Below are 24,524 nucleotides of genomic sequence, written 5' to 3'. Positions count from 1 at the left end.
CTCTGAACTACCACATTACTTAGTACCCTAAATGCAAAATCTGTGTATCCTAAAATGCTCCAGCCACTATTTAACACTGAAATCTTCATTTAGCAAGGCCCACCTTTGTCAGTAATAAAGTGTCTAGAAACTGGAAAACCTTCCAACTCCGATACAATGACAAATTTTTTCCTTTTTAACTTATTTCTACTATACCTACTCATCTTGCTTTTCTTTTCTTTCTTTTTTTTTTGGTTTCTATATAGTGGATTCATCTTATTTCAAAACAATATAACATATTCTATGCTATCTGTGTTAAAGATGCACTGATTGATAGTACCTAAAGGATCAAATCCTCTACATCTTAAAAGCAACATTATTCACTAGAACATGCTTATTCAAGAAGAAAAAATGTTCTTCTAACTCTATAAGGCCAATTATTTTATATACCATCTCTTAAATGTTCTAGTGGTGCTAAACAACAGCTGTTATACTTGGTGAAAACAGTGCCTTAAATTACTATAATATTTAGTACATGGATTTTTGTTTGTTTGTTTGTTTTTTAGAAGCCACCAGGACCTCAGCTGGTGGTGCTGGGGATGGAGAAATGAAAGCATGGTATCACGTTCAGGGTTTCACACATGCTTGGAATGGGCTCTATCTCCCTTTCTTCTAATTAGTTTTTGAATCTGTCATTTTTGAAAGCACAAAGCTTTCTTTGTTGTTTCTGTACAGTTTGGAAGTCATACCCGATGGTGCTTAGGGCTTTCTTCTGCCTCTATGCTCAGAAATTACTCCTGGCCCTGCAAAGGGAAATCATATACAGTGCTGGATATTAAATCCAAGTTGGCCACAGGCAAGACAAGCACCATAACTCCTGAATTATCTCTCTAATCTTTAAGCCTTTTCTTAACCTATAAAATGATTTCACCTACCTAAATGAGAACCAAATTATATAAAGCTTTACCTCTAACCTTATCCTATAGATAACCATTCATTATTCGCAGATGAACAATATCTGTCGCCATGCATAACTTTTTTTCAGTCGAAAATCTGAGTCCAGTGTCAAAGAGAAAAAAAGACACACTTCTTTAAAATAATTCTTGTATCTTCGGTTTCAGTTTTCTCTTCTTCAAGTATTATTATTTAAAAATGAGAGTTTCGTGCTCAGGAATACCGTAATTCCCTTTGTGTTCTTCAAACAACTTGCTTAGCTCCTCCAGATAGGTCTGATGTAGCTCCTCGACCTGCTCAGAACTGGGATCCTGAGTCTGCTGGACAAGGATTGGACGGCCCACAACAGTGTGGATAGGTTTCTGATAGGGCATTAGGCCAAAAATTGTACTGAAAAATTCCTCTTGCATGAAACAGAGGCAAAGCAAACCCCATGATTTTCTGAAGTTTCTACTGCACAGTCCGAAGCCAAGAGCCTTCAGGGTTGCTCACTTGTTTGAACAGCTCATTTTCCCCAAAAGAAAACACTGGGACCAAATAGGCATCATGGTTCAAAGCAATTTTAACAAATCCTTTTCGTTGGCTGATGAACTGAGTAAATTTTTCAGGATGGGCATCTAATGATTCTTCTGCCCCTCCGAGAACTATGACTGAAATGTTTCCACCTTCTTCCTTAGTACGTGACATACACTTTTCTTGGAAACTGAGACTGGCCCACTGCTCATCAAGTATTCCCGGAAGAGAGGGCACAGGAACCAAAATGGTAGCACATACAGATATGCAGTGAAGCCAGGAAACAGCTCCTGGAAGGCAGAATAATTTGTACAAAAATTACCAGAGGCTCCAGCCACGAGCACTCCATGAGGGTGAAATCCAAATATGTAGTTGTGACTGGGATCCTGATCCGAGGTTTTGATGAGATGAATTGGAAAATACTCCTTAAAGTACATCCAAATGGTCCAGCTTCTGACCCAATTAGACCTTCTAACTCCTTGCTCTAGGGTACTTCAATCAAAGTAAAGCCACTGGTCAGTCACATGCAAAAAAGTATGAAATTCGATCTGTTTCTAATACCACATAAATGTCAAATTATTATATCTCTTAAAAACCTTGCTATCAGATCCAAATCCACAAATCCTACTCAGAAAAACATAGGCAGAAATATACATGATTTTGAATCCAGTGGTATATTTTACTAATTTACACCACTGTCTAAGAAAATAGATGCAAATATAAACAAATAAAGCTTCATTCAATTAGGCTTCTGTACCTCAAAAGAAGCAATGACCAAAATTCAAAGAAACCTGACAGAGTAGGAGAAAATATTTGCCCATAACTCATCTGGCAAAGGGTTAATATTAAAGATATATAAACCACTGGTATAAAATAAATCTATCCCCATTAAATAATTGAATATAAGTGATAAACTGAAAATCCTCAAAGATGTACAAAGTTGTAGAAATGATCAAAAGACATGAAAATTACTCTACATCACTAATAATCAGAAAATGCAAATCAAAATAACAATGAGCTATTACATCACAGCACAGTTACTGGCACAAATCAACAACAAAACAAACTGCAAGGTTTCTTCGCTGTTAACTTTGCTGGGTATTTGTGAATCCAAGAACAGTCCCCAGAATGAGAAATTACTTCCCATCCCCTTGTCCCCTTTCGGGGGAAGACCTTGGTAATATTTATCCGCAGCAAATAATAATCCACACAGACAAGAACGATAGGGTTTAAAAGATCGGGCAAGGAGAGCCAGAGAATCCTTCTGCAGCCAGCAGCTTTTTCACAGAAGGCCCCTCACTCCAGTCCCTCAAGCTATTTATTGCCAACTCCACAGCGCCCCACCTGGAAGGGTTAGGTGGGGCAAAAGTCACAGAACAATCCTAAGGAAACACTTTTATATACAATTCCAAGAATCATCTTATGGAAACTTTTTCATATGCTACACAAACAAACAAACAAACAAACAAAACAACTAGAGTTGGCTCAAATTGGGTGGTGGGAAAGAACCCCTATAACACCCTCTTATAACTCCCTATAACATTGGAAGCAATATTCCTCAAAATAACTAGTGATTGAACCCATACCTATACCCAATATAACCCTTCCCATATACTATCCTCTCTCCCTCCCCCAGAAATCTGGCTATACTTCATCCCTCAATCCCACCACATTATAACTCTCCACCCTCAGTTCTTAATCCATTAGGCATCAAGACCGACCTCCTATCCCAACAAACCAGTACACACTACACAAGTGAAGAGACACCACCCAAACTCTCACCTCTTTCCCGGCAAGAAAATACAAACAAAAGCCAGACTGACCCATGCAGTGTGGCCCTCCTAATCACCTCTCCCAAATGTGGACTGTGGCTTGATACCGGAACTAGCTCCAAAGGACCCCCACTACAAGAACTCTACCCAAGACCTCCCTGCCTGGACCCCACACTTCACAAGGATATCTCAAAAGACAATGGGGAGGCCTGTACCTTCATCATAAATATAGACCTATATAACACTACCTCTTATCCTGTTACTCCTCAGATGAGTAATCTCCCGTATCACTTTCTCCCTTTTTCTTTGTTTTTTTTTTCTTTTTTCTTTTATTTTTTATTCTTGTCTGTTTTTTGTTCGTTTTTTTGTTTGTTTTTTTGTTTTGTTTTGTTTTAGTTTTTTTTATTTGATTTGATTTGTTTTTGTTTCTTTTAGGTCACTCCTGGCGGCACTTGGAGGTTGCTCCTGGCTCTATGCTCGGAGATCGCCTCTGTTGGCATGGGGGACCATATGGGATGCTGGGATTTGAGCCACCATCCTTCTGCAGGAAGGACAGATGCCTTGTCTCCATGCTATCTCTCCCGGCCCCATTTCAACCCTTTAATTACTTCTTTTATTTAATTTTTTTAAATCATTTTTTCTTTAGATATGTGTGAGCATATATATTCCTAGTTTTTGTCGGGTGTCTGTTTTCTTCTCTCTCCAACCCCAAATCCACCAGCAATATAATGTAGCATCACTTCTTCCTGCAAAGACATATTAAACAAAGGGGAAATTTTATGTGCAAAAACTAGCTCTTATCTACTAGGGATAAGAACTCATACTTGTTTACAACACAAGGACATCTCCCATCCTGAACGTATGTCATGTGGAAACAACTTAGACTCCAGGGAACTAGACACCGACCATCCAGTCTTGACTCCTGGACACCAGACATAGAAACGACAGAGTTCTCCACAACAGCTCCAGGAGCCCAATCCCCTCCAGGGTACGCATAATGCTGCTCTGACATCTACATGTGCCAGTGCTAAATTGATAACCTGACAATGAGGAAATGGGAACAACTTGATCTAAGAGCAAATTGTCCTTCCTATTAGCCAACGATAAAACAAAATCAGAAAACATGTCACCCTTTGATCTGTGCAAAAGTCAAGATTGCTGTATACAGATGACTGGATGTTACAACCAGGATGGGACAGTACACATTCAGGGACCAACAACAGCATAGCCTGGCTTTTGGTCTACAATCTGTTCAACAGACAAGAGCTCCAATTCCAGAGGTCTGACTGAGACAACTGCAATTGAACGCATCTTCCGGAAACTAATGAAAGACTTTATCCCAGGCTCCATCCTAGAAGCAACATAATGACCAAGACCACCAACTACAGAAGATGGAATAAAACGACACTGAAGAAGCAGAACTGCTAGAACCACAAAAAAAAAAAAAAAAAAAAAAAAAGACTTTATCATAAGCTCCATTCCTTGAGCTGCACAGTCACCAAGATCTCTAGACACAGAGGTCTGATTTTACCATTCATGACGAAGCAGAAGTCTTCAATACACTATGAAAACACAGAGGGGAGAGTAAATGATCATGCAAGGAGTCTACAGTTAATCCCATGACAGTACATTTTGCGGGGGAGAACCCTGTATCTCCTAGGCCAAGGGAATTCCCTTTGTAATATCCCCTATAGTTACTGTGCTTATGCAGGGGGAAAAGGGGAAAAAAAGCACAAAATCATTTTTCCACATATTTATTTATCGATTGATCAATTTTTTTATATTATTGTAGAGATTGAAGTTGATGTCTCCAATATTATTTTATTTTATCTTATCTTTCTCTTTCTTTTTGCACTTCTGCATGAGTTGATTCAGAACTGAGACTGTTGTGTGGTGCTTGTCTTTATTGCTGTGGTGCTCACTGGATATTTAATTTGGTATTTCTTTCTGTATTGTGGTGGTGTTTCAATTGCCTTTTTCACATCCTCTCTCAAACTGAGGCTGAAATCCTCTGGAAGGGCTCCACCTATTTTCAGCATATTTGACTTATTTTTTTCTCTTATTTTGTACCCCAATCTATTGCTTTTCTTTCCTTCAAACAAAGCCACATAACTCGATTTATCTAATTCCGCTTCTTAAATAGAGGGGGAGACAGAGAAGGGTACCAGGACCAAACAAATATATGATCACTAATAGTGAGCAGGACAAAGAGGGGACCACCTACTCTAGCAGTAGAGAAGGTGATGGTTGGGTATATGGGTTACAGAAGGGGAACTGGGATGGGGAGGACAAGTTTGGTGATTGGTATTCCCCTGATTCAATGTTTATATGTACCTAAAATACTACTGTGAAAGATATGTAAGCCATTATGATCAAAATAAAAATTAAGAAAAAACTAGTAATTGAGTTCTCTTTTACTCAGCATTTCCACTTCTTGAAGTGCATACCTGGAGGCCCAGAAACACAATGGGATAAAAACTGCACTCTTCATTACATTGCAGCACTGTCCACAGTTGTCATAATTTGTAATAATCTGTAATCAGCACCACAAATCCCCAAAGACAGATGACTGGATAAAGAAAGTATGCTACATATAAAGAGTGGAATTACTCAGTTGTAAAAAAAAAAAAAAGATAAGCCATTAATTTTTACTCATGTGGATAAATCTGGAGAGTAACATGCTGTGTGAAGTTAGTAAAAGGGAGAATGACAGATTGATCTCTCATAAGTAGAATATAAATAAAAATTGTAAGGGCAATATATATAGAATATATATTTCTCTATATATACAATATATAGAGAAATAAATAACAAATAATTTGTCTTCAGTAGCAATCTTGGGGTTCGGGAGTTGGTAGCTAATAGGACAAGGAAGAGAAAACTGAAGCAATAGTGGAGAGAAGTGGTGAAAGGTGGTGATTATGCCTGAAGGCCATAGTAAAAGTAGTTTAAACTACAGTGCCAAAATTTATTTTTAAAAAGTGCCTGTCATAAGGCAGATTGATGGGTGAGAGGGAAATGTAGATGTTTTGGAGAAAAGTGAACAATGGTGAAAGATTAATGTTGAAACATTGTGAGTTTGAAATACATTATGAATAACTTTATGCTCCATGATGACTAAATAACATTTTCAATTAAAAATATAAATAAATTAAGAAATAAAACAATCAATCTATGTTTTAAAAAAGTACTGATAATGTACAAGAAATAAAAGTGGTGCATAAATAAATGGAGTGAAGGGGCCGGCGAGGTTGCGCTAGAGGTAAGGTATCTACCTTGCAAGTGCTAGCCAAGGAAAGATCGCTACTGCGGTTCGATCCCCCAGCGTCCCATATGGTCCCCCCAAGCCAGAGGCAAATTTTGAATGCTTAGCCAGGAGTAACCCCTGAGCATCAAACGGGTGTGACCTTAAAAACCAAAAAAAATAAAATAAAAATAATAAAAAAATAAATGGAGTGATACAATATGGGTTCTTCATAAAACTCTCATTAAAATAGAAGATTTTTAATTTGATAACAAATATTAATAGCATCAATATGTTTAGATTTTTGTTAAAGTGTGTGTAAATACTATGTGAAATATTTGCTAAATAATCTGCTCAATTATACATATCAGCAAGAATATCAAGAAAAAAAGAAAAGGGTGATCAAAAATATAAATAAAACAAAAAATCTCTAGATTGTCACAATATCTGAGTAAAGATTTTACTACTTAACTTCAAGATTATTACTGTGAAATTGGCAGTAGTTTTAGACAAAAAGAAACTGGAGGGGTTGGAGTAATAACACAGTGGTAGGGCTTTTGCTTTGCACTTGGCTGACCCATGACTGGCCCAGGTTTAATCCCAGGCATCTCATATGATCCCTGGAGCCTGTTAGGAGTGGTTTCTGAGTGTAGATCCAAAATAACCTTTGAATACCACTGGGTGTGGCCCAAAAGGCAAAACAAAATAAATAAAAATAAAAAGACAAGACAAGAAAAGAAAAAACACTGCAGAAACTACTTGAAATATCTTAATTCTCATGGCCATAAGTGATAAATGACATTTCTAGAATGAATAAAATGCTTCTCAGCATTTCTACAATTCAATGTCATAGATAATGAACATAAGCAATTCACAGCTTTGCTCAAGAAGATCAATCTGTGATACTTTTTTCAAAGCTTAAAACCTTCCTTCGTTAAAATAATAAGAACCCTCATGGCATATTGAGTAAATTATTCATCCATATGTGGTACATTATTCATATCCTTGAATAAGAAGTCCTCTGAGAAGAATTTTAGTCTTTCAAATATGTTTTACTTCTCTTGTAATCATCTAATTAGTTTTTGTTTTGATAAAAAGCAAACACTTTTATGTAATCATAAAAATTGCATTCTATATGCTATCTGAAGATGAACAATTTTAAATATTATAAAAATAATTGAGACAGTTAATTCTTTTCAAGAGAAATATTTTGGATCTCTAAGAAAGCAAATATTTGAAAGTGAAAACAAATGCTCCTGAAAGAGATGAATTTATTTTATAAAATAAAATAAAGTTACCTGTACAAAACACATCTATTTTATCTGGCTCAATTTCCCAAAGTGAATAATAACAACATTCTGGACAGTGTTGTAAAAAAATAGTCTTGAAGGTAAAAACTTTTAGAGAGCTTTTAGTTTTCTTTTTTAAAACAAGAAAATAGTTTTCCAGTGGGGTACAGGAAAAAAATTAAAGGAAGTAGGTCAAGTAAAAACTCTGGGCAAATTTAATGACCTGATTGTAATGTGTTTTCAGATAATTCCTAATAATTGTAATTTATAGATTAAAAGCGTATGTATCACATATGTTTATGACAATAAAAACAGAAAAAATAAAAGTGGCATTTTCTTTAAATAGAGTTAACTTACTTGTTTATATTTAATAGTAATATATAAAGAAAACAGAAATTTTATTTAAATTATAAAGAAATTACACTGTTGAGGCTATCCCATAACTTCATTTGAAAAATCATAAAAGTGGAAACTCAAGGTGGAAAAGTTGTCCATTTTAAGGTTCAAGTAAAACAAGAACACTGGGGAAAAATTCCCTGCATTTTAGTGAAATATATCAAGCTAAAAATAACTAAAGTTTAAGTTGTATGTAGTAAATTTAATTATATGTGTTGTACAAAATTATCATAGTACATAATAAGAGAATTTCTTTCTCATTAGTTAATATGGATATAGCCAATAAGAGGTTAGGGAAAAAAGTTGTTTTGTAGGGTCAAAGATATACTATAGTGGGTTTATCTTGCACATAGCTAACCTGGTTTTTATTTCAGGCACTCATATGGTCCAGCAAGCTCTACCAAAATAGATCCTTGAGAATAGTCAGGAGTAAAACCTGAGGACAATAATTTTAACCTCAAAACAAACAAAAAAGTTGTGAGCATACATAATGGAATACTGCACAGCAATGAAATAATGAAATAGTTTGCGGAAATTTGGATACACTTGGAAAAAGTCATTAAAAAATTGAGACACAAAGACAAAAAACAAATACTCAAATGTAGAGAGAGATCTGCCACTCAGCTTTGTTCCATGGCCATGCATATATCCTAGTCAATGAACCCAGCACAACATGCAGAAAACCTCACACTACAAGCACAAAAATGGGGAGGCAGACCTCCTCTGTCATTGATAGGGCATTACAAAGCATGCCCCAGTTTATAAATCATTGCCAGGGTGTCTCAAGACTCCTCTGTTGATGGGACCCAATGTTTGCATAACAATTGAAGTTTAAGTTAAGCCATTATGACAAATATTCAAGGCTTAGGACCAACCTGAAACATAAAATTTGAAATTCCTGTCCCTAATATATGAAAAATTTTCTCTATCATTAGTTTTCCCCATTTTACTGGGTCTATGCAAAAAGGACAAAGAGATATTTCACAAGGAAATATTGGGGCATAGGGGGCTATGGTTAGATTTAGTATCTATCACTCAGATGATGTCACACTCTATAACTCCAGGCATATGTGTATAATAATAACACTGTTTCCCAGGAAATATTTTTAATAAGTGCACATATTCCTTTTTTCTGCTGAACAAGTCCAAAGCAACAACTTTATTTCCCAAAAAAAATTCACATAAAAATACACATATCCCCCATAATCTGTTGATTAAATCCAAGATGGTTAGAATCTGGATTACTGCTTCAGCCAACTAGGTAATCTGTCTGTAGATGGTAGTCATGGAGCAGTGGAAATATCCTGCAGCTTCTGCATGGAGTCATGGGCCAAGATCAGTCCCTCATCCAGGGCCCTCTCAGAAGACAATTATGTCTGGTGCGGCAGTCCACAATGAACAGAGGTTGAAAGGGTGTGGAGGGAGGACGTGGAGTGGGGTGGTGTTCCAGGGCTTAAGGTGAGTTGAACTGTGGGTATATTGGTGCGTAAAAAGGAAAGCAACAAATCTGGGAATGGTGAGCATAGGTGAACAATAGAAAAGGTTTTGCTGAGTTGCAGGCAGGAAGGTGGCAGGTAAAAAGCTATGTACAAGACAGAAATTATGTACAACACAGACTGATATTAGACTAACCAAAATGGTGGCCACCAAACAGGCAAGCACATACATAGAATATCAATCAACATGTTACAGTTGTATAACTGAACCATTAAGGGTGGTAAAAATGAAATGAGTCAAAAAACTTCATAAGTATAAAGCTGGCAAGCAAGGTGGTGAAGAAATTTAAAACCAGTTATTATAGTACCTAATTGCTTGAAGAACAACTCCTGATGAGGCTAGATTTGGCTGTAAAAGTATCATAGGTTAGATCAGTGCTTCTCAATTATTTTCTGTCATGCCCTCCTAGGAAGAAGAAAACATTTTTCGTGCCCCCTCCAGAGCGACTGTAAATAGTATCTTTATTAAAAAAAAAAAACTTTAACCTGCAAAAAAAAACTATATAAATAATTTGAGCTGATTTTTAATCAGAGGTGATGTCTGGATTAATGGCTACAATGGGCACTTTTTGCAATGCATAGTGGGTTTTGAAATAGGACACAGCAACTCTCAGCTCCAGAGACATACACAGACATAAACACGGAGCTTAGCTTGTTATGACAGTGTTTGCCGAGGTCAAAAGCGCCCCCTCCCCCTTTACAGAGCCTCTAGCCCCCCCTTTGGGGGCGCCCCACTATTTGAGAAGCACTGGGTTAGATTATTCATAATCAATCATTGCACAATTAGTGATCCCTCATTTGATGTACTAGAAATAGCAAATGGGCATTTCTCTGTTCTTATGAGTGATAACTTATTGCCCCTGAGTTGGCTTCTAATTCAAGAACATGTTACCAATAGAAAATGGAGATTCCTCCAAAAACTGGAAATCGAGCTCCCATATGATACAGCTATACCACTCCTAGGAATATACCCTAGGAACACAAAAATACAATACAAAAACCCCTTCCTTACACCTATATTCATTGCAGCACTATTTACCATAGCAAGACTCTGGAAACAACCAAGATGCCCTTCAACAGACGAATGGCTAAAGAAATTGTGGTACATATACACAATGGAATATTATGCAGCTGTCAGAAGAGATGAAGTCATGAAATTTTTCTATACATGGATGTACACGGAATCTATTATGCTGAGTGAAATAAGTCAGAGAGAGAGAGAAAAACGCAGAATGGTCTCACTCATCTATGGGTTTTAAGAAAAATGAAAGACATTCTTGCAATAATAATTTTCAGACACAAAAGAGAAAAGAGCTGAAAGTTACAGCTCACCTCAGGAAGCTCACCACAAAGAGTGATGAGTTTAGTTAGAGAAATAACTACATTTTGAACTGTCCTAATAATGAGAATGTATGAGGGAAATGGAAAGCCTATCTAGAGTACAGGCGGGGGTCGGGTGGGGAGGAGGAAGATTTGGGACATTGGTGATGGGAATGCTGCACTGGTGATGGGTGGTGTTCTTTACACGACTGAAACTCAAACACAATCATGTATGTAATCAAGGTGTTTAAATAAAATATATATTAAAAAAAAGAAAAGCTCTTCTATGCTTGGGGCATGGGCAGAGAAGAATTTCTAGAGTACAGCACATATATTCTGTAGCAAGTGGTGCACATGAGTGAACCAGAATAAAATAAAGCCGCTCAGCAACTATGTTGCCACTCTGGTAAAAAACACAGCACTTTCAATCAAATACATGGAGTAATTATGGCCTTAATCCACCAGGGAAACTACCCACCATCCATGGAGATGATCCACCAGAGTGTAATGTCCAATCACTCTTTGGTCTCAAGTCCCTAGTCCTGACACCAGATATATGGATCCTTATTACTTAACTCGCACCCAGAAAAATGGTTCTGGAGTAGAGATTGTTCAGTAAGTAATTCAGGCCAAGTTTGAGCTGGTGAACTACTTGTATTAGTCTCTGGATATTATTACCACCTGTCTTTTTATTTTTCTTAATCCTGCAGGTAATTGAGATTATTCTATGTATTTATTTCTCTATATGACTTCAGCACAATAATTCAGCATAATAATCTCTCTGTTCATCTATGTATAGGAAAATTTCATGACTTCATTTTCCTAACATTTGCATAGTATTTAATTATGTAGACATACCACTGTTTCTTTAGCCAGTCATCTGATGTCAGGCATCTAGGTTGTTTCCAGTTTATGGCTATTGTAAATAGTTCTGTGGTAAATGGAATATTGGAGAAGGCATTTTTGTACTGTTTGTGTGTGTGTGTGTGTGTGTGTTTTCCCAAGATATATGTGCTATTGTTGGATAATATAGGAGCTCAATTCCCAGTTATTTCAGAAATACCCAAATATTTTTCAGTCTCTGTGATGTGAGATGATACCTCATTGTTATTTTGATTTGTATCTACCTGATGATCAGTGATGTGGAGCATTTTATTAACATACTACCCCATTTCAACAAAAGGAAAACAAAAATCATATGATCATTTCAATAGATGCATAGAAAGCATCTGATAAGGTCCAACACCCATTCATGATAAAAAAAATCTCTCAACAAGATGAGAATGGAAGGAACTTTTTTCAATATAGTCAAGGCAATTTAACAAAAGCAGATGGCAAATATTTTATTCAATAGGAAAAACTGAAAGCCTTTTATCAAAATTTAGCACAAGATAAGGCTGCCTCTTCTCACCACTCCTATTCAATATAATCACGGAAGTACTTGCCATAGCAGTCAGGAAAGACAGGGATATCAAGAGCATCCAGATAGAAAGAATTCAATCTTTCACTGTTTTCAGATGACATGATATTATATTAATAAAATCTTTGAATCTACCAAAAAGCTTGTAGAATAATAGATTTGTATAGTAATGTGGCAGCCTACAAAACTAACACACCAAGATTCATGCCTTTCTAATATACAAATAATGATAGAGAAAAATATACATTAAAAACAATCCCATTTACAATAATGCCACAAAAGATTAATACCTTGGAATCAACTTAACTAAAGACCTATCCAGAGAAAACTAAAAACACAGTTTTAAAAAATAAAAGAGGACATAAGGAAATGGAGATATATATCCTTTTCATTGATTTGGAGGATTAACATCATTAAAATGGCATTACTTCCCAAAACATTGTACAGATTTAATGCAATCCTTCTAAGGAAACTTTTGATATTTTTCAAAGTAGTGTATCAAACCTTCCTGAAATTTATTTTGAATAATAAATGCCCATGAATAATTAAAGAAATCCTTAGGAAAAAGATTGGAGGCATCACTTTCTCTGACTTTAAATTGTATAACAAAGCAATAATTATTTAAAAAAAAGTCATGGTATATGGTTAAAGATAGACCATAAGATCAATGGAATAAATTTGAGTAACCAGAGAATGACCCCAGATATAGACTCAATTAAACTTTTTTAAATAGGCTAGAAACACAGGTGGAAAAAAAAAGGTGGAAAAAAAAAACACTTTAACAAGTGGTGTTGAGACACCTCCAAAAATCACACTCAGACCTTTCTTTAACAATATGCACAAAGTTCAAATCAAAATGAATTAAAGACCTTAATATCATGTCTGAAACTATAAAGTATATAGAAGACAATGTAGTGAAAACACTCTGTGACATTGAAGCTAAAATTAACTTCAAGGATAAACATCACTCTCTAAGCAAGGGGAAGCAAAGATAAACTAAAGGTGCTACATTAAACTAAAAAGCTTCTGCACTTTAAAGGAAACAGTGACTAGGATATAATAGTTACCCACAGAATGGGAGAAACTATTCACCCAATATCTATCTGATAAAGCTCTAATATCTAAGATATGCTAGGTATTGACAGAAGTCAAGTAGAAAAAAAAACATTTAACCCATCAAAAATGCAGAGAAGAAATGAATCGACATTACCTCAAAGCCGTCAGAAGAGATGAAGTCATGAAATTTTTCTATACATGAATGTACATGGAATCTATTATTCTTGAGTGAAATAAGTCAGAGAGAGGGAGAAAGATGGAGAATGGTCTCGCTCATCTATGGGTTTTAAGAAAAATGAAAGACATTTCTCAATAATTTTCAGAGACAAAAGAGAGGAGGGCTAGACATTACAGCCCACCTCATGAACCTCACCACAAAGAGTGATGAGTTTAGTTAGAGAAATAACTACATTGAGAACTATCCTAACAATGAGAATGTATGAGGGAAATAGAAAGCCTGTCTAGAGTACAGGTGGGGGCGGGGAGGGGAGAAGAGATATTTGGGACATTGGTGGTGGGAATGTTGCACTGGTGATCTGGGGTGTCAGCTTATATAACTGAAATCCAACCACAATCATGTTTGCAATCAAGGTGTTTAAATAAAAAATATTAAAAAAAAAATCTTTAATGTCTTAGTATGCATCTGTTAAGAAAATGAAGTAAAAATACTATAGAAAAATATCGCAATATAGTCTATGTAGATTGTAAATAAAATTTTCTCCTAATTCATAATGCAATGTCTATTTTATCCATTTATGACATGTCTTACAATAGCTTAGAGAAGATCTTTTAAATTAAGTTACTTTTTCATTAAAAAAATAAGAAATGCAGATGGCCTGTATTTTTTTACGAGAATGGAAAATACTAATGAAACATTGAAGGATGACACTTAAAGGGAGCCAAATATACAGTAATACATTTTTACTAAAAATAGGGCTTCAAAGTTTCCTGAGTCAGCCAGCAGTAGCACTCTAAAATTTCCATATGTTCTTATTACTACAATGATTTGTTTCCAGTGCTATGGTTGGACTTATAACCTAAATTATTTCAATTCAATTGCTAGTAAGATAAGTACCTTATGGCTTAGTTTAAAGGTTCATATTTCTTAGCTTTTAAGCAATGAGTTGCTCCATGTGGAGATGTGTTAAACTAAAATAAGAGTAATAAGTCTCAAGAGAGTTTAAACAAAGGTGCCCTGAATTCACACCAAGTTCCCCATGTATTTTTCTCATTATAATCACAGACAAAACAGTTTCATTTTTAAATCTTTGCAATAATAAAGAAAAAAGTTTAGAGACCAAAGTGATGAACTGTTGAACAAATTTAATAAAGGGAAACAAGCTCTGTAAAATAAAGTGGTCTGGAAAGAGTACTCCTGGTACCATTATTCAATTCAGACAGACCCACCTGGGGTGAGGGATGATATATGAAGCTTCCTGCAGTGATATAAACTTGTAAAAACCCTGTTTCAATAATCCCTCGAAAGTTGATGTATATAATAATAAAACTACCTTTCTTAGAAAAACACCTTTGAAAATTGACATTAAAAGAAATTGTGTGGAATAAAAAGAGCAGATATGAAAACACGCATCTTTATAAAAATAAAATAATCAGGGCTCAAGAGATGGCATGGAGGTAGGGCATTTTCCTTGCATGCATAAGGATGATGGTTGGAATGCCAGCATCCCATATAGTCCCCCAAGCCTGCCAGGAGCGATTTCTGATCATAGAGCCAGGAGTAATCCCTAAGCTCTTCAGGGTGTGACCCCCCAAATAAAATGACATAATCAAAATTTTTCTTTTCTGATGTTTGGTAATACACAGAATTTTCTTTTTTTTAATTATTCTTAAATTTATTTAAAGAACATGCATCACATACCTGATCATAATACATTTGTTTCATGATGACAAAAAGCAGAGTTATTAAGGAAATATAAAATAGAAAGAAAAACTAAAAAAAATGGAAGAGAAAAGAAAAAAGAAAAAGTTTAGTAGCAACTATATTTGTGAAAATTATTGTATCACCAATGAACTCATTAAATCAGTAGCAGAAGATTCAGTATGCTCTTTTTTTTTAAACATAATACTTTAAAAAATACAGTAAAAAGGTGTGTGTGTGTGTGTGTGTGTGTGTGTGTGTGTGTGTTTGGCAGTTGTTGATTTCATAAGTCCAGCAAAATATGGGAGAATTTGGCCTTAATAGAAAAACACCTTACCCCTGAAGTATTGTGGTATAAGACCAACTCTGGGCTCCAGGAATACTAGGCCGCCCAACCCCTGAATCATTCTCTGTTGTCCCAGTAAAAGTTTTTTTCACAATCAGGGTTGTTGGTGTCAGGTTTTTGTAGTTAGAGATCCTGGTTTCTGTGCAAATCTTACATCAAAGCTAGGATAATGTGGAGTGTCTTCTGGTTTCTTCTCACTATTAGAGTGCAGTGCAGAGAGCCCTGCCCTGGAAGCAGGTTGTTGCTGTTGCTAAATTGTTTGGGTGTTAAAAAAATAAACAGTCTTTGGAGTAAGTTGATGCCAGGGCAGCAGTAGGGTCTTCCCTGGTAGAGGTTTGTTTCCTGGTATTGTTATTGACAACTATGGTTATTTACGTAGATCGTACTCATGTTTCAGGGGAGAATGAAAAATACCCATTCTTCTGAGGCCAAAGCCAAGTCATTATGACAATGTTCAGAGTACAAGGCCTCAATGCATTACAAAATTTGTGTTTTCCTAACTCTACTAGATAAGAACTTGTTTGTAATGTAAAATATGTAATATTTCCCATTTTAATGGGCTTATGCAAAAAAGGAACAATGTCACAGGTATTACTGGTGCATATGGGGGCTGAGGGAACAAGTCCAACAATCCCCATAACATAGTACTAATACTAACTCTAAACAGAGACTTTTCTACCAGAACTTCTTATTGAACAGATCACAAAAAAATGGGGGAAATTGTCGCTATAAAGAAAATATTCAATAAGGGTTATACCTGTTAAGGGGCAAAAGAGAGGAGGCTTGGACGTTACAGTCGGACCTCATGAACCTCACCACAAAGAGTGATGAGTTTAGTTAGAGAAATAACTACATTGCGAACTATCCTAACAATGAGAATGTATGAGGGAAATAGAAAGCTTGTCTAGCGTACAGGTGGGGGCGGGGAGAGGAGGAGGGATATTTGGGTCATTGGTGATGGGAGAGCTGGATGGTCCAACTCACGACATGAAACTCACCACAAAGAGTGATGAGTGCAGTTAGAGAAATAACTACACTGAGAACTATCATAACAATATGAATGAATGAGGAAAGTGGAAAACCTGTCTAGAGTACAAGTGGGGGGTGGGGAGGAGGGAGTTTTGGGACATTGGTGGTGGGAACGTTGCACCGGTGAAGGGGGGTGTTCTTTACATGACTGAAACCCAACTACAATCATGTTTTTAATCAAGGTGTTTCATTCAAGATATTAAATAAAGAAAAAAAGAAAATTACAAAAAAAGAAATATTCAAAGGATATGTTTCCTTTAAGTCTTTAGAAATAGTAGGGGGGGGGTTATAAAATCAGGAGCACCACTTTGATCTGTGATTTGGCCCTGTGGAGTCTGAAAAACCACTCCCAGTTGTCACATATCATGGGAACTTCTCAGTAACCAAATCTGGTAGCAAGCAAAGGTCCACAGTGAAGGGAGGTGGAGGAAAGAAGGCAGCTGAGAGCAAATCAATAGCAAAAGAATATTGGCTTCTTCTTGGGCTGAAAGTCTATCTTTTCACTTTGGGAGCTGGTTGGCAGCTGACTGGAGTGGGTATAATGATCTGCTTCATGAGGAGCCAAGAACTGAAGATAAAAGAATTAATTGTGGGGTAATAACAGATGGGGGTGAGAGAGTGAAGAGCTAGAAAAGAGCTTGTAAGGTAGTCGCAAAGAGGGGAAGGACAGTATAGGCATTCTGTATATTGCAAACATACATTAAACAAACCTAGTTATGGTGGACCTATATGTTCACACACATATAACATCAGACACTGAGGATCAACCCATGGGTTACAGTCGAAAAGCTTACCCAGGTAAAATGGGGCAGAAGGCTTAAAATAAAATAAGGTAAGATACAACCGGCAAGTCTAATATAAAGGTTTTCCATTTTCTAGGCCAGTCATACTTGGTGAAGGTAGACTATACTGAAGAGGGTCTTCATGAATTAGATTGTGTATAGGGTATTTATATTAATAGAAAGCATAATGGACTGCATTTCTAGCAGAGAACTGAGACTGAAGTATTTGTCACAGTCAAGTGACCTTAGAAATTTAAGGTGAAAGGCACTAAGAATGCACAGGGAGGATGCACAATGACTTTCTAAAGAAATAAAATTTCCCAAACTACCCCACATGTCCAATACAACCAGGCATAGAAATGACCAGAAATCACTTTACAAAATTGCTTAAATCACTGTAATCCCCAAATTTGTTGCTAAACTGTATAATTTTTTTTCTATAAAAACTTAATAATTTTTGGGGAGCAAGCAGAATGTTAGAATAGGACAGACAGCTATTCAAAAATTAGATATAGTATAAATATAGAAATAGGAATGTTTACCCATTAAAAAGAGTCTATCAATATTTGTTATATCAGTTTACAGAGGAAATTCAATACAAGAAAGGTAAATGAGAAAACAAAAGATGATTAAATGAGGTTAAATAAATAACAACAAAAGTTTCAATCTAAATTGAATCCTGGAGGGCTCCCTGTGTGTGACACCAGGCGGGGAAAATCCGCGAAAGTACACCAGCCCAGTGGGGCTCAGCTGTGAAAGACTGTGAGTGTGACCTGTCTATGTCTGTCTACTGTCCTCTTGCGTGAAACTCTTGCGAGTGGGGCAAAAAGAGCCTCCAGAAACCTCGCTCGCCCAGACGCCATTTTCAGGGAGGGACTTCAGAGCATAAAAACCGGCTATCCTTTGCAAAAGCTGGCTCCCTGTGTGTGACACCAGGCGGGGAAAATCCGCGAAAGTACACCGGCCCAGTGGGGCTCAGCTGTGAAAGACTGTGAGTGTGACCTGTCTATGTCTGTCTACTGTCCTCTTGCGTGAAACTCTTGCGAGTGGGGCAAAAAGAGGCTCAGAGGAGCACGGCCGCTCCGCTTCGCTACGCGGCCGTGCACTCTTTCTAAGGAAAGAACTCCATTGCAACAAGAAGGAAAAATCACACTAAGAACGGCGCTATATCACAGAAGCAAACATTTCTCTCTGGACTGTCTTCTCTGTTACATGCTCGGGCCTAAGATTTGACCCAGTGTGAGGCTTCATCCACGGAGGACTCCCCTCCCTTAGAGGCAAGTCAGCCCATCCAGAAAGGGAGGAGCCAGAGGATTGTGCTGCCTACATCATATAGACAATGAATACCACTACAACACGTAGAAAAACCCACAATACAAATGTGACAATGGGGAAACAGCGCAGGCCAGCATCAGACATAGAGAATGAAGATGACAATTCTGAGGACCAGATAATGACTGAACAACTAATCAACCTCTCAGATAAGGACTTTAGACTAGCAATATGGAAGGTCCTCAACAGACTCCAAGAAACCATGGATCGAGTTGAACAGAACACTAATAAGAACCAAGAAAATATGAAGGCAGAAATGACAAAACTCCAAACTGAAATAACATGTCAACTAACAGGCCTGAAAAACTCAGTAAACGAAGTGAATGACAAAATGGATAAGCTCTGGGACAGGGTATCAGAAGCTGAGAATAGACTTGGTGCTGTGGAAGATGAGATACATAACAATTCCATACAGCAGGAGAGATTGGACAAAAAACTTAAAGCAAATGAGCAGACAATGGAAAAATTAGTCAAAGAATGGGAACAGACGAAAATAGAAGTCTATGATAAGATCAACAGAAACAACTTAAGAATCATTGGAGTCCCAGAGACCCAGGAAGAAAATTTCCAGGAAGAATCAATGGTCAAGAACATCATTAAAGAGAAACTTCCAGAGCTAAAGAATATATGTGATCAAATCCTGCATGCCCGAAGAGTACCAACCAAAAGAGACCCCAGAAAAACCACCCCAAGACACATCCTAGTCACAATGACAAATCCCACAGATAGAGACAGAATTCTGAAAACAGCAAGATCAAAAGGGGAAATCATGTTTAAGCAAGCTTCCCTGAGATTTACAGCAGACCTGTCACCAGAAACGCTCAATGCCAGAAAGCAGTGGTGGGATATTGTGACAAGACTGAATGAAATGAATGCTTCACCCAGAATACTATACCCAGCAAAACTCACTTTCCGGTTTGATGGAAGAATACATGGTTTCACAGACAAAAAACAGCTCAGAAACTTCACAGACACAAAACCAGTCTTAAGAGAAAAACTGAAAGACCTAATCTAAGACAAGACTACCCAAAAGACACACCAAATTTTGAAATAAAGATGGCGTTAAATCCCAGGACAATTCTTTCTCTCAACGTCAATGGACTAAATGCACCAGTTAAGAGACACAGAGTGGCTAAATGGATCAAAAAACTCAATCCAACCTTCTGCTGCCTACAAGAAACGCACCTGAATAGTCAGAACAAACATAGACTCAAAATAAAAGGCTGGAGAAAAGTTATCCAAGCAAACAACACCCATAAAAAAGCTGGAGTGGCCATACTAATATCAGATAATGCAAACTTTATACTCAGGAAGGTTGTAAGGGACAAAGACGGACATTTTATATTAATCAAGGGGTACGTAGAGCAGGAAGAATTCACTCTCCTAAACATATATGCACCGAATGAGGGGCCAGCAAAATATTTAATACAACTGCTGACAAATCTGAAAAATAATATCAACAACAACACAATAATTGTGGGGGACCTAAACACGGCTTTGTCAACACTGGACAGGTCAACCAGACTGAAACCCAACAAGAATATACTAGACCTGAGGAGAGAAATGGAAGAAAGAGGCCTAGTGGATATATATAGGACACTCCATCCCCAGAAACCTGGATACACATTCTTCTCCAATGTACATGGGACATTCTCCAGGATAGACTACATGCTGGCACATAAAACATACCTCCATAAGATCAAGAGGATAGAAATTTTGCAGATTACCTTCGCTGACCACAAGGCTCTGAAATTATTTGTGAACTCCAAAGGGACTCAGAAGAAACACTTTAACACCTGGAAGTTAAACAGCCTCATGCTCAATAACCAGTGGGTCCGAGATGAAATCAAGGAGGAATTAAAAAGGTTCCTGGAAACAAATGACAATAAAGACACAAACTCTCAGAACTTATGGGACACAGCAAAAGCAGTACTGAGAGGAAAATTTATAGCTTTGCAAGCACACATCAGGAAGGAAGAAGGAGCTTACCTGAGTAGCTTAATGACACAGCTAATAGAACTAGAAAATGCTCAACAAAAGGACCCAAGAACAGGAAGACAGAAGGAAATAACAAAGCTGAGAGCAGAAATCAACGAAGTGGAAACTCAAAAAACAATCCGAAAGATCAACGAAAGCAGAAGTTGGTTCTTTGAAAAAATAAACAAGATTGATAGACCACTGGCAAACCGAACAAAGAAAGAGAGAGAGAGAAACTTGATAACTCGTATCAGGAATGAAAAAGGAGAGATCACTACTGATATGACAGAGATTCAAAGGGTAATCAGAAACTACTTTGAAAAACTCTACGCCACTAAAAATGAGAACCTGGAAGAAATGGATAAATTCTTGGACTCTTATAATCTTCCACGGTTGAAGGAAGAGGATGTAGCATATCTAAACACCCCCATCACCATTGATGAAATTAAAACAGTAATCAAATGTCCGCCGAAAAACAAAAGCCCAGGTCCAGATGGATTCACTAATGAATTCTATCAAACTTTCCAAGAGGAACTACTGCCAATCTTGGCAAGACTCTTTCATGAAATTGAACAAACAGAAACACTTCCAAATAGCTTTTATGAAGCCAACATCACCTTGATACCTAAACCAGACAGAGACGCTACCAAAAAAGAAAATTACAGACCAATATCACTGATGAATGCAGATGCAAAGATCCTCAACAAAATCCTGGCAAATAGGATTCAATGCCTCATTAAGAAGTTCATCCACTACGATCAAGTAGGTTTCATCCCAGGAATGCAAGGCTGGTTTAACATCCGTAAATCTATCAACATAATACACAACATCAATAACAAGAAAAATAAAAACCACATGATCATATCAATAGATGCAGAGAAAGCATTTGATAAGGTCCAACACCCATTCTTGATCAAAACTCTCAGCAAGATGGGAATGGAGGGAACCTTTCTCAATATAGTGAAGGCCATCTACCACAAGCCAGTGGCAAATATTATCCTCAATGGAGAAAAACTGAAAGCCTTCCCTCTAAATTCTGGCACAAGACAAGGCTGTCCTCTCTCACCACTCCTATTCAACATAGCACTGGAAGTACTTGCTATAGCGATTAGGCAAGAAAAGGATATCAAGGGAATCCAGATAGGAAAGGAAGAAGTCAAGCTCTCACTGTTTGCAGATGACATGATACTCTACTTAGAAAACCCTAAAGACTCTATCAAAAAGCTTCTAGAAACAATAGACTCATATAGCAAGGTGGCAGGCTACAAAATTAACACACACAAATCAATGGCCTTTCTATACACCAACAGTAATAAAGAAGAAATGGACATTAAGAAAACAACCCCATTCACAATAGTACCACACAAACTCAAATATCTTGGAATCAACTTGACTAAATATGTGAAGGACCTATACAAAGAAAACTATAAAACTCTGCTCCAAGAAATAAGAGAGGACACACGGAAATGGAAACACATACCCTGCTCATGGATTGGCAGGATTAACATCATCAAAATGTCAATACTCCCCAAGGCATTATACAGATTTAATGCCATCCCTCTAAAGATACCCATGACATTCTTCAAAGAAGTGGATCAGACACTTTTGAAATTCATTTGGAACAATAAACACCCTCGAATAGCTAAAGCAATCATTGGGAAAAAGAATATGGGAGGAATTACTTTTCCCAACTTTAAACTGTACTACAAAGCAACAGTTATCAAAACAGCATGGTATTGGAATAAGGATAGGTCCTCAGATCAGTGGAATAGGCTTGAATACTCAGAAAATGTTCCCCAGAGATACAACCATCTAATTTTTGATAAAGGAGCAGGAAATCCTAAATGGAGCAGGGAAAGCCTCTTCAACAAGTGGTGTTGGCACAATTGGATAGCCACTTGCAAAAAATTAAACTTAGACCCCCAGCTAACATCATGTACAAAGGTAAAATCCAAATGGATTAAAGACCTCGATATCAGCCCCAAAACCATAAGATATATAGAACAGCACATAGGCAAAACACTACAGGACATTACAGGCATCTTCAAGGAGGAAACTGCACTCTCCAAGCAAGTGAAAGCAGAGATTAACAGATGGGAATATATTAAGCTGAGAAGCTTCTGCACCTCAAAGGAAATAGTGCCCAGGATACAAGAGCCACCCACTGAGTGGGAGAAACTATTCACCCAATACCCATCAGATAAGGGGCTAATCTCCAAAATATACAAGGCACTGACAGAACTTTACAAGAAAAAAACATCTAACCCCATCAAAAAATGGGGAGAAGAAATGAACAGACACTTTGACAAAGAAGAAATACGCATGGCCAAAAGACACATGAAAAAATGTTCCACATCACTAATCATCAGGGAGATGCAAATCAAAACAACGATGAGATACCACCTCACACCCCAGAGAATGGCACACATCACAAAGAATGAGAATAAACAGTGTTGGCGGGGATGTGGAGAGAAAGGAACTCTTATCCACTGCTGGTGGGAATGCTGTCTAGTTCAACCTTTATGGAAAGCGATATGGAGATTCCTCCAAAAACTGGAAATCGAGCTCCCATACGATCCAGCTATACCACTCCTAGGAATATACCCTAGGAACACAAAAATACAATACAAAAACCCCTTCCTTACACCTATATTCATTGCAGCTCTATTTACCATAGCAAGACTCTGGAAACAACCAAGATGCCCTTCAACAGATGAATGGCTAAAGAAACTGTGGTACATATACACAATGGAATATTATGCAGCTGTCAGGAGAGATGAAGTCATGAAATTTTCCTATACATGGATGTACATGGAATCTATTATGCTGAGTGAAATAAGTCAGAGAGAGAGAGAAAAACGCAGAATGGTCTCACTCATCTATGGGTTTTAAGAAAAATGAAAGACACCCTTGTAATAATAATTTTCAGACACAAAAGAGAAAAGAGCTGGAAGTTCCAGCTCACCTCAGGAAGCTCACCACAAAGAGTGATGAGTTTAGTTAGAGAAATAACTACATTTTGAACTGTCCTAATATTGAGAATGTATGAGGGAAATGTAGAGCCTGTTTAGGGTACAGGCGGGGGTTGGGTGGGGAGGAGGGTGATTTGGGACTTGGGTGATGGGAATGTTGCACTGGTGATGGGTGGTGTTCCTTTTATGACTGAAACCCAAACACAATCATGTATGTAATCAAGGTGTTTAAATAAAAAAAAATTAAAAAAAAATAAATTGAATCCTGGATTTTTAATTTTTAATTTTTATTACTTCGAAAATGTCTCATTGCGGGGCTGGGCGGTGGCGCTAGAGGTAAGGTGCCTGCCTTGCCAGCGCTAGCCTAGGACGGACCACGGTTCGATCCCCAGTGTCCCATATGGTCCCTCAAGCCAGGAGCGACTTCTGAGCACATAGCCAGGAGTAACCCCTGAGCGTCACCGGGTGTGGCCCAAAAACCAAAAAAAAAAAAAAAAAAAAATGTCTCATTAGCTTCTATTCAGAAAACTCACTTTCTTCATTTATTTCATAGAAATAATAAAACTGGGGCCGGGCGGTGGCGCTGGAGCTAAGGTGCCTGCCTTGCCTGCGCACGGACCGCGGTTCGATCCCCCGGCGTCCCATATGGTCCCCCAAGAAGCCAGGAGCAACTTCTGAGCGCATAGCCAGGAGTAACCCCTGAGCGTCACAGGGTGTGGCCCAAAAACCAAAAAAAAAAAAAAAAAAAAAAAAGAAATAATAAAACTG

At 37.4% G+C, this 24,524-nt stretch overlaps 1 pseudogene; it reads right to left on the bottom strand.

Annotated features, from left to right (window-relative positions):
• Nucleotides 1-591: 591 nt before the first annotated feature.
• On the bottom strand, nucleotides 592-4,529 carry LOC126014344 (2-acylglycerol O-acyltransferase 1-like; annotated as a pseudogene).
• Between the last annotated feature and the right edge of the window lie 19,995 nt (nucleotides 4,530-24,524).

Source organism: Suncus etruscus, chromosome 7 (assembly GCF_024139225.1).
Source record: "Suncus etruscus isolate mSunEtr1 chromosome 7, mSunEtr1.pri.cur, whole genome shotgun sequence".
NCBI lineage: Eukaryota > Metazoa > Chordata > Mammalia > Eulipotyphla > Soricidae > Suncus > Suncus etruscus.
The sequence above is the reverse complement of the archived record's forward strand: the minus strand, read 5'-3'. Positions and strand labels throughout refer to the sequence as shown.